General features: G+C 40.8%; 1 pseudogene; it reads right to left on the minus strand.

Annotated features, from left to right (window-relative positions):
- Window positions 1–2,645: 2,645 nt before the first annotated feature.
- LOC103162758 lies at window positions 2,646–3,288 on the minus strand (annotated as a pseudogene).
- Window positions 3,289–12,718: the final 9,430 nt, after the last annotated feature.

The following is a 12,718-nucleotide window of genomic DNA, read 5'->3' on the forward strand; positions in this document are numbered from 1 at the left end:
ATCCCTAGGAAGAGTACTCTCTTTTTTAAGGATAACAATGGAGGAGTTGATCTGGGGTAGAAATAATGTGGAGGGAAGGACTGGGGAAAGTGGAGGGAAGGGAAAATCCTATCAGGATATAATTTATGAACAAATGATAAATGTTTAAAATGAATAAATAAATCAAGTGACACAATTTATTTTATATGAGTTGAAAAGTATAACATGCAAAAAAAGAAATACTCTGTTGTAACTCCACCACTCAAATACAATACCAAATGTGAAAGATTCACAAAAACAATAAATATGAGGTAATAAGCATGTAAATTAACTTGATTTTTATTATATATATATATATATATATATATATATATATCAAAGCATAATGTTACATACATTAATTGTTAATTATCAGTTTAAAAAACAGTCAAAAGTATCTGTCAGCTTGGATGATTATTAAAGATGAGAATTAAAATGTGGGCAGGGCCAGTATATCAGTGGTAGAGTAGTTGCTTGACATGCACAAGGCCCTAGGTTCTTAAGAGAACAAGAAAGATACTGGCATGGTGGCCTGTGCCTTTAATCCAAGTAATTAGACAGCAGAGGCCGATGAGTTTTAAAGCCAGCCTGGATTAAAATGCAAGTTCCAAGACAGCCAGGACTACACAAGAGAAACACTTTCTCAACAAACCAAAGAGAGAGAAACAGAGAGAAGGTAAGGGAGGGAGAAAGAGAGGAAGAGAAGAAAGAAGGAAGTGAAAAAGATGGAAAGGAAAAAGTTTAAAATCTTTAGTTTTGTAGATTGCAGAATCTAGGATGAAAACTAAAAAATCCTGGGATGTATCCCTGTTTCTGGGGTGCTTTCAACCTATCTATGACGCCCTGGGTTCTGTCCTTAGCATAGTATAAGAACCAGATATGGTGGCACACACCTATGACTCAGAATTGGCAAGGTTGAGGATCAATCATTCAAGGGCATTTCCAGCTACAAAGCATATTGAAGGTCAGCCTAGACAACATGAAAAAAGAAGAGAAAAACTAATTCAACATTATTGAATTATTACTATGTTCCCAGTGTTGCTTTAGGCACTTAGTATTTCACAAATAGGGTTGATATAGACATATACAAATATTTAATAAACATGATATATGGGATGACTATATATTAAAAATGTATGTTTTTAGAGCAAATGATTACCAACCTACAATCCTCTTCACCAAAGAAACTAGGAAACAAGGACTATAAGGGAAAAATGCATGGACCCCTTGAATGGGAAGGGGAGGGATCTCCTGAGCTAATCGGGAGCATGAGGGTAGACGAGAGGGAGCTGCCAGAATGAGAGTAGGAGAAGAGGGGAGATGAGGAAATGGAGGAGCAGAAATGTTGAGTTGCGTGAATAGAGAGCAGGATGAGAGATACCATGTCAGAGGGAGCCATTCCCTATCCTTTTCCTTTCTCTCCTTCTCTCTTCCCCTCTCTTCTCCCTCACCTTCTTTCCCTCCTCCTTTTCTTCTGCTCTCCCCACCTCTCTTCCTCCTTCTCATTCCTCACTTTCTTCTCTTCCTCTCCCCATCTACTCACACTTCTCTTCATCCATTTCCTTCTGCATCATTCTCTTCACTCATCTCTTTTCCCTCTCTCCTTCTTCTCTCTTCTCTTTTCCTCCTTCTCCTCCCTCAGCTTCTCTTCTTGTCCTCCTCTCCTCTCTCTACTTCCTCTTTTCTCCCTTCCTTCTCCACCCCTCCCTTTCCTATCCTTCTCCTATCCCTCCATCTCTTCCTTATCTCTTTCCCTTCTTCTTCTCATCATACCCTCCTCGTCTTTCCTCCTCCTACCTTTACTCCTTCCCCTCCAAATCTTCCTTCCTGTCTCCCTCCTCTTCTTCCTCTCTTCACTTCCCACTTTCTTTCTCTTCATTCTTTCCTCTTCATTCTCCCCTTGGGCTTTTCTTCTTCCTCATTTTCTTCTCCCCTTCCTCTAATTTTCTTCCTCTTTCTACTCCCCTGTCATGTCACCCTCCTCCTGCTCATCTCTATCCCCACCTCCATGTCCTCTCTTTTTTCTTCCTCCCACCTATTCTTCTCCACCTATTTCTCTCCTCACCCCTCTCTGCCTCTCCATCCTCCTATTCATCTCCCCTCTCTAACAACCCCTCTTCCCTTTCTTGGTATATTCCTCCTTCCTTTTCCTTCTTCTCAATCCCTCCTCTTTTTCTGCTCCTTTCACTGTTGAAACCAAGGAATCAACCAGTGATTGCTTAGCTATACCTTCGATTTCTTTCACATTTTTAAAAAGATTTTATATTTTTAATTATGTGGATGCACATGTTTAGTGTATATCCATTATGTTGATCCATTGGCACTAGGAATATCATGCAATATAAACACATAGTAGAAACTCATGATGTGGAAGTGATAGAAGCACCAACATTCAAGCAATATTGTCAAATAAGCAAAACAAATTTTTTAGTGTAACAAATTTTTTGTTATTTAACTTTTATTATTTTCATTTCTGATAAGAACAATATGTAACATGAAATATTAATCCCTGTTGTACCTGGTTAGTTTTCAATAACATCAAATAAACAATGAATTCTGCAATTATAGAAATGTTTACTGTTCTAGGTCATAACAGAGTGGTCTGCAGACCCTCACAATGCATTAACTCAATATGCGACAGAAGCCAATTTGCAATTACTTGCACCAAACAGAGAAGTGGAATTCTCTGCTATGTAATTAAGGAAACTGTGCATATAGCTGGACACTAACACAAGACTGTGCCTGTTAAGTGACGAATGGGCCAAAGCAGTTCCAATATTCACAAATAATCGCAGGAACTGTGGAGCCCCATAAATCTGAGACATCGGAATATCTGGGTAAACAAGGAGAAATTTGGCATACTGGGGTTTTTCAAACTGGTAGAGCATCTGGGTGCCCAGCATGTTGTTGAAATACTATAATTCCATACACAAGTTCATCAATGGGATAGTCCCTATTGTCAGACTTTCCCTGTGACTTCAAGAAAGTCACATAGTTTGCAAGAATGCAATCTGTATCCTTCTAAGCAGGGAGTTGGAATAACTTCTTCTGTTTGTTTACCAAGTCCCAGTCCTCAACAAGATATGCTTTTAGTTGTGGAGGCAACTTCACTTCAACTCCCATTCTCAGATTTACGGCCTGCATATGCTGACCACTGGTGACAGCCCCAGCCACATTCTGCTGAGGGACCTGGGCTACTTGGCTGGTAGCACTGCCAATTCTGCTTTCTGGAGCATTCTTCATGTGGTCTTGAACTGGCACAGTAGGCATGGATCCTAAAGAGGATTTCTCTACATGAAAGCCTTACTCCATTGGTTGGTGACCTTTCTCCACAGAGCACCCATTTTCTCCTGTGTTACTTTCTTCATCAGTGTAGCTGTCTTGAAACTCAACATACTCTCCAGGACAAAATTTCTTCTGGTGCTCCCTTTCTTGGCAGAGAGCTGTCTGTTTTACTTAGCAGGATGGCCTCTCTCCCCAGAGTGAACTTTCCCTGCAGAGTAGATTCTCTTGGAAGATGGTCCCTTTTCTGCAGGATGACTCTTTTTGAGAGAGCAACTTCTCTCCACAGGTAGATGTTTCTCTGCACAGCCGCTTATTTGGAAGCCTAGCTCTTCCTGTGCGGCGATTTTGCCAGGCAAAGGGTCCCCTATATGCTGACTGACCCTCCTCTGCAGGGCTGCTTTTCTTCTGGGGGTGACTTCTCCATGTTTGGTGTTTATTCCCTATGCAAGGTCTTTTCTCCATGGTGTAGCCACTTTCCAACAAGCGACCCTCTTCTGCAGGGCACCTTCTGATGCAGAGACCTCTCCCTGTAGGGATATCTTCACCTGCGAAGAGTATGCTCCTCGTCAAGTTAACTCTTTCGACTGAGCAACCCTCTTCTGCAGGGCTGCTTTTCTTCTCTGGAAGACTTCTTCCTGTGGAGTGATCTTTCGCTGTGGAAGGTCTTTCTTTGCAGTCTTACCCCTGTCCACAGAGCGACCCTCCACTATAGGACAGCCTTGGATGTGGCGACCTCTCCATGTAGGGCTATCTTCACCTGCCAAGTGTCTGCTCGATGCTCAGTTAACCTAGTCAACTAAGAGAACCTTCTCTGTAGGGCTGCTTTTGATGGGGCAATCTCTCCCTGCAGATCTAGTCCTTTTTGCTGAGTAACCCGTCACTGCTAAGTGACTTTTCTTGGGAGGCCTACATATCCCTACAGGATGATCTTTCTCTGTGGAGAGTCCTCTCTTCACAGAACGGTCTCCCTCTATCTGGCAATCTCTCTCTGTACAGCTAAGTTTCTTGGATGAGCGGTCATTCTCTTGAAGGAGATGGTTTTCCATAGAGGGTCTTCTCCCATCCAAGTAACTTTTCTGAGGAGATGGACTCTTCTTAGTAAAAAGACCTTTATTTGCAGGTTGACGTCTCTCAATAGGGCTGCCTCTCTCGCCATAGGAAGCTCTATCAGCCAAACCACCGGTAGAACAACCCTTTTCTGTAAGCTTTCTTTTCTTGTTAAGGCAACCTCTCTGAGTAGGAATATCTTTCTCAGCCAACAGATGCTTCTCGAATAAGTGACTTTTCTCAAAAACGCAATGCCTCTTCCCAGAGAGTTGCTCCTTGGACTGGTGCTTTTTTGCAGAGGCTCTTTTCCCTGTAGCAGGGGTTTCTTCTTCATCGCAACTGCCATTGTCTAGTAGAAGCATCTCACCCTAGGAGGCGGTACAAGCCAGCACAAAGTCGTATTTCTCTAGCAACTGTCTGTACAATAAGTCATGTCGGCACAGGCTTAGGAGATGGGAACTGGGATTGTCATGTAATTCAGTCTTGTTTGTAATTCAAATAAAAATTGATAAAACAAGAAAAATAAGTACAGAATATTAAGCCCACTCTCCCTGTGCAGGCACCATTACTATGACACCAAAGAGGTGGTCCAATCGTTGAGCTATGGAACATAGCTCAATTTACACAAGACTGCTGATTGGTTGAAGGGCCTAAGCTCCTGTACCAATTAATTGAAGGGTATTTCCCAATTTATCTTCTAATAGGTTCAGTGTGGCTGGGATTATGTTGAGGTCTTTGATCCACTTTGATTTAAGTTTTGTCTAGGGAAAAAGGCTTGGGTCTATCTATAGTCTTCTATCTGTTTATATCCAGTTAAGCCAGCCCAATTTGTTGAAGGTGTTCTCTTTGTTCCAGTGTATATATTTGGATTGTTTGTCAAATTCAGGTGTTAGTAAGTGTGTGGGTTAATAGAAGGGTTTCCAACTCTATTCCATTGGTCTACCTGTCTATTTTTTGTGCCATTCCAAAGATGTTTTCGGGACTATAGCTCTGTAATAGAGCTTAAAGTCAGGGATGATGATGCCTTCAGATGTTACTGTATTGTACAGGGTTGTTTTTCCTATTCTAGGTCTTTTGTTTCTCCATAAATAGTTGAGAATTGTTCTTTCAATATCTGTGAAGAATTGTGTTGGGATTTTGATAGGTATTGCATTGCATCTCTGGATTGCTTTTGGCAAGATTGTCATTTTTACTATGTTGATCCTGACTGTCCAAGAGCAAGGGAGATGTTTACATTTTCTGATATCTTCTTTAACTTCTTTCTTTAGAGACTCAAAATTCTTATGATACAGGTCTTTCACTTTTTTGTTATGTTACCCCAAGGTACTTTATGTTGTTTGTGGCAATTGTAAAGGGTAATGTTTCTCTGATTTTTTTCTCCACCAATGTGTCATTGGTATACAGTAGGGCTATAGATTTTTTGAGTTTATCTTATATCCTGCCACTTTGCTGAAGGTGTTTATCAGCTGTAGGAGTTCCTTGGTAGAGTTTTTTGGGTCACTTATATAGACTATCATATCATCTGCAAATAGTGAGAGTTTGACTTCTTCCTTTCCAATTGTATTCCCTTCATCTCCTTTTGTTGTCTAATTGCTCTAGCTAGAACTTCAAGGACAGTATTGAAGAGGTATGGAGAGAGTGGACAGGCTTGTCTTCTTCCAGATTTTAGAGCAATTTCACCGAGTTTCCCTCCCTTTAATTTGAGGTTGGCTGTTGGCTTGCTGTATATTGCTTTAATTATGTTGTGGGATGTTCTTGTTATCCCTGATTTCTCCAAGACCTTTATCATGAAGGGGTGTTAGATTTTCTCAAAGGCTTATTTTGGCATCTAGTGAGATGATAATGTTGCTTTTTCCCCCTCTGTCTGTTCATATGGTGGATTAAATTGATGAATTTTCATTTTTTGAACTCTCCTTGTATCCCTGGGATTAAGCCTACTTGATCATGGTGGATGATTTCTCTGATGTGTTCTTGAATTCCATTTACCAGTATTTTATTGATAATTTTTGCATCAATGTTCATGATTAATATTGTTCTGTAGTTCTCCTTCTTAGTTGTGTCTTTCTGTGGTTTGGGTATCAAGGTTATTGAAGCCTCATAAAAAGAGTTTGGTAATGACCCTTCTGCTTCTATTTGTGGAATACTTTTAGGAGAATTGGTATTAGCTGTATTTTGAATTTCTGGTAGAATTCTGCACTGAACCCATCTGACCCTGGGTTTTTTTTGGTTGGGAGACTTCTGATGACTGGTTCAATTTCACTAGGGTTTATAGGTCTATCCAAGTTGCTTATCTGTTCTTGATTTAATTTTGGTAAAAGAAATCTGTTCATAAAATTGTACATTTCCTTTAGATTTTTGAACTTTGAGGAATACAGGTTTTCGAAGTATGATCTGATTATTCTCTGGATTTCCTCTGTGTCTATTGTTATGTCCCCCTTTTCATTCCTGATTTTATTAATTTCCATGTTCCCTCTTTGTTGTTTGGTAATATTGGATAAACGTTTGTCTATCTTGTTGATTTTCTCAAAGAACCAAATCTTTGTTATATTGATTCTTTGTATTCTTCTCCTGGTTTCCATTTTATTTATTTCAGCCCTAAATTTGATTATTTCCTGGCATATGCTCCTCTGGGGTGTATTGGCTTGTTTGTTTTCTAATGCTTTTAGTTGTGCTGTTAATTCTCTAGGGTGATTATTCTCCTGTTCCTTCATGTGGGCATTTAGTGCTATGAACGTTCCTCTTAGCACTGCTTTCAAAGTATCCCATAGGTTTGGATATGTTGTGTCCACATTCTTATTGAATTCAAGGAAATCTTTAAGTTCTTTTTTTATTTCTTCTGGAACCCATGAATTGTGCAATTGGGTGTTACTTAATTTCCTTGAGGTTGCAGGTTTTCTGTAATTCATGATGTTGTTGAATTCTAACTTCAAAGCATCGTCGTCTGATAAGATAGAAGGGGTTATTTCAATTTTTTGTACCTGTAGAGATTTGCTATGTTGCCAAGTATGTGGTCAGTTTTAGAGAAGGTTCCATGTGGCGCTGAGAAGAAGGTATATTGTTTTCTATTTAAATAAAATGTTCTGTAGATATCGGTTAAGTCTAATTGCTCCATAACTTCTATTACATTTTTGTTTGTTAAGCTTCTGTATGGTATTCTTGTCCAGTGATGAGAGTGGGGTGTTGAAGTCTCCCACGATAAGTGTGTGTGGTTTTATGTGTGATTTGAGTTTTAGTAATGTTTCTTTTACAAACGTGGATGCCTTTGTTTTGGGGACATAAATGTTCAGAATTGAGACTCTATCTTTATAGATTTATCCTGTGATAAGTAGGAAGTGACCTTCTTCATCTCTTTTGATTGATTTTAGTTTATGTTCAATTTGTTGGATATTAGGATGGCTACCCCCTCTTGTTTCTTGGTTCCATTTGATTGGAAAATCCTTCTCCAACCTTTAATTCTTAGGTACTGTCTGTCTTTGAAGTTGAGGTGTGTATCTTATAGTTAGCAGAAGGAAGGATTCTGTCTTCTTATCCATTCTGCTAATCTGTTTATAGAGGAGTTAAGACCATTAATGTTGATGAATATTAATGACCAATGATTGTTCATTCTTGTTTGTTTTTGATTTGGTGATGATGGCAATATTATGTGTGGGATTCTATCCCTTTTTCCTTTTGGATGTTGGTAAAGTGGGGTTATCTACTGCCTATATTTTTCTAGGAGTAGTTAACTTCCTTGGGTTGCAGTTTTCCTTCCAGAACTTTCTGTATAGATGGATTGGAGGACATGTATTATTTGAATCTGGTTTTGACATGAAATATCTTGTTTTCTCCATCTATATGGATTTAAAGCTTTGCTGGGTATAGTAGTCTTGGCTGGCAACTGTGGTCTCATAGTGTAGGTAGAATATCTATCCAGGACCTTCTGGCTTTCAGAGTTTCCATGGAAATGTCAGGTGTGATTTTGTTAGGTTTGTCTTTATAGTTTCTTGACATTTTTCCTTTGCTGCTCTTAATATTTTCTCTTTGTTCTGTATGTTTCTTCATGCTTTGATTATTATGTGGTGAAGAGACCTTTTTTGTTTCAGTCTATATGGTGTTCTGTAGGTTTCTTGTATTTTCATTGGCATGTCTTTCTTTCAATTGGGAAAGTTTTCTTCTATGATTTTGTTGAATATGTTTTCTGTGCTTTGAGTTTGATTTTTTTCACCTTCTTCTATACCTATTATTCTTAGGTTTGTTCTTTTCACAGTATCCCATATTTCCCAGATATTTTGTGTTAAGGATTTTTGGACTTAAGATTTTCTTTGGTTGATGAATCTATTTCTTCAACTCCTGAGATTCTCTATTCCATCTCTTGTATTCTGTTGCTTATGCTTACATCTGTAGTTCCTGATCATTTACCCAGCTCTTCTATTTCCAGCATTCCCTCAGTTTGTGTTTTCTTTATTGTCTTTATTTCAGTTTTTAGGTCTTGAACTGTTTCCTTGAGAGATTTGTTGATATCTTGTATTTTTTGGTTTGTTTTTTCTTCCATTTCTTTATGGGATTGTCTCCTGTCATCTTTGAGGTCCTCTATCATTTTCGTGAAGATGTTTTTAAGATCATTCTCTTCTGATTCATCTGCATTGTGACGTTCAGGTCTTGCTGGTGTATGGTTCCTAGTCTCCAGTGGTGTCATATTGAGTTTTCTGTTGTTGAATGTGCTTTTACCTTGTCTTCTCGTACTTTCTTCTTGTGGGTGTAGCAGGAGTTTCTGCTCTCCTGGAGGGTATGGGTCCAAGGTTCTCTTCTGGTAGATGAAAAAAAAATCTAATACTCTGATGTCAGTCCACTTCTCATGGATGGAGGTGGCACTGTTACTTGGGGCCTCAGCAGTGTTTGGGTGTGTTGGGGCCTTCTGGGCTGGTGGATGGAGACAGAACTGCCACTGGGGTCTTTGTGTGTAGAATCCTGCCACCAAATTCGGTTCCAGCGTGCAGATCACTGGCGTCAGACTACTCCAAGCAATGGGGCCAAACAGGAACCAGAAACAGCCCCTGGCCTACCTGGCCTGGCAGATGGAAGCAGAACCATTTATTTTTCTTTTAAAGACCAGATTTTGCCAGGCGTTGGTGGTATACATCTTTAATCCCAGCACTCAGGAGGCATAACCAGGCAGAACTCAGTGAGTTCGAGACCATTCTGGTCTACATTAGCTAGTTCGAGGAAAGCCTCCAAAGCCAATCTTCTTCCTCCTCAGTGAGGGCATTAAAGGCATCTATGTCCTGCTTATCTTTTTTGATTAATTCAACTGCTTTCCTGTGACCCTTCCTCTGCCTAAATACCTTGGTTCCTACACTTCATCCTGAGGGCAAGGGTGTGGAAAAGAATGGTGTGTCGTCTCCAGCATCCCATCACTGAGGAATAAGAATATGACTCTTAGCATTGAAAGAGATACCTGGGTAGAGGGGACCACTATGGTGTAAGGGAGAAACCTGGTGCCAGGGAAACTTCCAGGAATTCTTACGGATAACCACAGCTAAGACTGCTAACAACAGTACATATGGTGCCTGGACTGGCCTTCCCCTGTAACCAGATTGATGACCACTCAACTCTCATCACAGAGCCTTCATCCCATTAAATGATGGAAGCAGATGTAAAAATCCACAGCCCAGCACTGGGCTCAGGGGTTCCAGTTGAAGGAGGGAGATGGGATCATATGACCAAAGGGATTCAAGATCATGACAGGGAAACCCACAAAGACAGCCGACTCAGGCTTCTCAGCTCAAGGATTCTAGACTCACTGGGGAGAAGCCTGGATGGGACCAAACTAGGCCCTCTGCGTGTGGGTGATAGTTGTATCACTCCCTCTGTTTGTGGGACCCCTATCAGTGGAACCAGAATCTGTCCCTGGTGCATGAGCCGGGTTTTTGAAACCCATTCCCTATGGTGGGATGCTTTGCTTAGCATTGATGTAGGGGGAAAGAGTTAGGTCCTACCTCAACTTGATATGCTAGGCTTTGTTATCACTTCCTGCGAGGCCTTAGCCTTTCTGAGGAGTGGATGGGGTGAGTAGAAAGGATGTGGGGGAGAGAACGAGAGCAGAGGAAGAAGGTGATATAGTGGTTGGTCTCGAACTCACAGAGATCCTCCTGCCTCTGCCTCCCGAGTGCTGGGATTAAAGGCATGCACCACCAACTCCCGGTTTAAGAGTCTTGGAATATTTGTGGACTTTGCAGAGCCCTCGTTGAGGGCCCTACCCTGCCTGGGGAGTGGTGGGTGGATGGGGTGGGAGGTAGGCTGGGGGTGGGGAAGGAGGGATGGGTGAGGGGAGGAAAAGATATTTGATAGTGTTGAGATAGTAGAGTCTGTACTAACAATGGAATAAAGAATTTTGTCTGTGGCAATTCACTTCCAATTTCTCAAAACTCACAATGAAATAAAATGGAGGCTCATAATAAAAAAAGAATTATAAATTAAGAGTCTCATGCTCTACCGACTGAGCTAGCCGGGCTATAGGCACAAAAATAGATAGATAGACCAATGGAATCGAATTGAAAACCCTGATATGAACCCACACACCTAAGAACACCTCATTTGTGATAAAGATGCTCAATCTATACAATGGAAGAAACACAGCATCTTCAACAAATGGTGCTGGCACAACTGGATTCAGTAATACAGAAGATTGCAGATAGATCCGTATCTGTCACCATGCACAAAACTTAAGTGCAAATGGATCAAAGATCTCACCATAAATCCAGCCACACTGAATCTTCTAGAAGAGAAAGTGGGAGATGCTCTTGAATGAATAGGCACAGGAGACCACTTCCTGAACATTACACCAGTAGCACAGACATTGATACCTTCAATAAATAAATGGGACGTCCTGAAACTGAGAAGCTTCTGCAAGGCAAAGGACATAGTTGATAAGACAAAACAACAGACCACAGAATGGGAAAAAGATCTTCACCAATCTGACATAGGGCTGATATCCAAAATATACAAGGAACTCAAGAAGCTGGCCACCAAAACACCAAAAATGAAATTAAAATGTGGGGTGCAGAACTAAATAGAGAGTTCTCAAAAGAGGAATCTGAAATGGCTGAAAGACACTAAAGAAAGTGATCAAAATCCTTGGCCATCAGAGAAATGCAATTCAAAACACCTCTGAAATACCATCTCATACCTGTCAGAATGGCTCAAATCAAAAATACCAATGACAATCTTGGTATTTGGAGAAAAAGGAACACTCCTACATTGCTGGTGGGAGTGCGAATTTATAAGACCACTCTGGAATTCAGTATGGTGGTTGCTCAGAAAAATGGGACTCAGTCTACCTCAAGATCCAGCCATTCCTCTCTTGGATATATACCCAAATAATACACAGTCATAAAATATGGACATATTTTCAAGCATTTACATACCTTGTAATATCCAGAACCTGGAAGCAACCTAGATGCCACTCACCTGAAGAATGGATATAGAAAATGTGGTGCATTTAAACAATGGCGTACTACTCGGCAGAAAAAATCAATGGAATCTTGAAAATTGCAGGCAAATGGATGGAACTAGAAGAAACAATCTTGAGTGAGGTAATTCAGTCACAAAAAGACAAACATGGTATGTACTCATACATATATGAATTTTAGACATAGAGCAAAGTAATAACAGGCTACAATCCTCTTCACCATATAAATTAGGAAACATGAACTACTCTAGGGAATAAATGCATAGACCCTAGGAATGGGTAGGGGCAGGAACTCCTGAGCTAATTGGGAGCATGTGGGTTGGGGAGGGGGGAGCTGCCAGAATGAGAGCAGGAGAAGAGGAGGAGAGAGTAGGAAATGGAGGAGCAGAAAAATTGAGTTGGGGGAAGAATAGAGGAGAGAGAGCAGGATGAGGGATACCATATTAGAGGGAGCCATTATAGGTCCAAGGAGAGATCTGGCACTAGGGAGACTTCCAGAGATCTACAAGGATGACAAGAAATGACAGTACAGGCAATGGTAGAGAGGATAACCTAAATGCACTTCCACAAAAATGAGATTGATGATTACTTTTTGTGCCATCCTAGAGTCCTCATCAAGTGGCTGATAGAAAAAGAGTCAGACATCCACAGATACACACTGAACTCTACTCTGGAACTTAGTTGCAGAGAGGGAGGAATGAAGATCGAAGGGGTTGGTACCAGGTTGGAGAAACCCATAGAAACAGCTGGCCTGAACAAGGGGGAGCACATCAACCCCAGATGCTGTCTGGGAAGCCAGTATAGCACTGATCCAGACCCCTGAACATGGATGTCAATGCGGAGGCCTCTGCACTCTAGGAGGCCACTGGTAGTGGATTAGTATTTTTCCCTGGTGTAAGAAGGGACTTTGAGAGCCCATTC

This window comes from Cricetulus griseus, chromosome 8, assembly GCF_003668045.3.
Source record: "Cricetulus griseus strain 17A/GY chromosome 8, alternate assembly CriGri-PICRH-1.0, whole genome shotgun sequence".
NCBI classification, from domain to species: Eukaryota; Metazoa; Chordata; class Mammalia; order Rodentia; family Cricetidae; genus Cricetulus; species Cricetulus griseus.